Source organism: Apodemus sylvaticus, chromosome 13 (genome assembly GCF_947179515.1).
Source record: "Apodemus sylvaticus chromosome 13, mApoSyl1.1, whole genome shotgun sequence".
NCBI classification, from domain to species: Eukaryota; Metazoa; Chordata; class Mammalia; order Rodentia; family Muridae; genus Apodemus; species Apodemus sylvaticus.
Window position 1 is genome coordinate 95288141 of NC_067484.1, and position 1173 is coordinate 95289313.

General features: G+C 38.4%; 1 pseudogene; it reads left to right on the plus strand.

Moving 5' to 3' along the window:
• Positions 1–303: 303 nt before the first annotated feature.
• Positions 304–717, plus strand: LOC127663951 (60S ribosomal protein L27-like; annotated as a pseudogene).
• The last annotated feature ends 456 nt before the right edge of the window (positions 718–1173 follow it).

The window sequence follows — 1173 nt, forward strand, 5'->3', positions numbered from 1 at the left end:
CATAAAGCACCCTACACATATGCACTGACCCTTTTTTATGTGTAGGGAACCCACTTAATTATTAGAGAAGTTACAAGGGAGTATAAAATTCACTTCTTATCCTCAATGAACTTAATTAAATGGAAGGGATGTTGTAGTAATATTTTGGCGCACTGTGTAAAGATTATCCTTGTATTATTCAAATGCTGGTTTCTGAATTGACAAAGATCTGATTACAGGCCAGATTTTGGTATTTGTTAAGTATTTCCCGGGACATGTTCTTTCCTTTCTGCTGGGTGCCTGCTGCTTGCTGTCGTAATAGGCCAGTTCATGAAACCTGGGAAGGTGGTGCTGGTCCTGGCTGGATGCTACTCTTGATGAAAAGCCATAGTCATTATGAATAACATTGATGATAGCACCTCAGACCACCCTTACAACCATGCTCTGGTGGTTAGGATTGATCACCATTCCTGAAAAGTGACAGCTTCCATGGGCAAGAAGAAAATTGCCAAGTGATCCATGATCAAGTCCTTTGTGAAAGTTTTTAACTACAACCATCTTGTGCCCACAAGGTACTTTGTGGATATCCCTTTGGACAAAACTGTTGTCAACAAGGATGTGTTCAGAGACCCAGCTTTGAAACGCAAGGCCAGGCAGGAGGCCAAGGTCAATTTTTAGGAGTGATACAAGACAGGAAAGAACAAATGTTTTTTTTTTTTCCAGAAGCTTTGCTTTTAGGTATATTTTTGGTTTTGTCATTAAAAAAAATTTTTTTAAAAAGCATCTCCTGGCTTAGTGTTTTGTAAACAGTGTTCTCTATCACTTTCTGATTGGTCAAAATAAAAAGTCCATGGCCTATATATAGTAAGGTGGGACGCCTGGAAAGAAAGAGGATGATAGGAAGGAATCAGGCTTGGGAGACTCAGTCAGCCTGACATAGAAGAAACAGGATAGGACAGGATAGGTAACTAATCATCCATGAGGCAGAACTTAGATTAATATAAATGGGATAATTAAGTTATAAGATAGTGAGAAATAATGCCTAGCTCTAAGACCAAAAGCTTATAAATAAATATAGTCTCTGTGTCATTATTTCAGGAATGGAGGGCAGGCATAGAAAGGCCTGTGATTACAAAGGGAAATGGTCACATACCCAAATCAAAGCACAGACTATAAAAGAATATTTGAAAATTA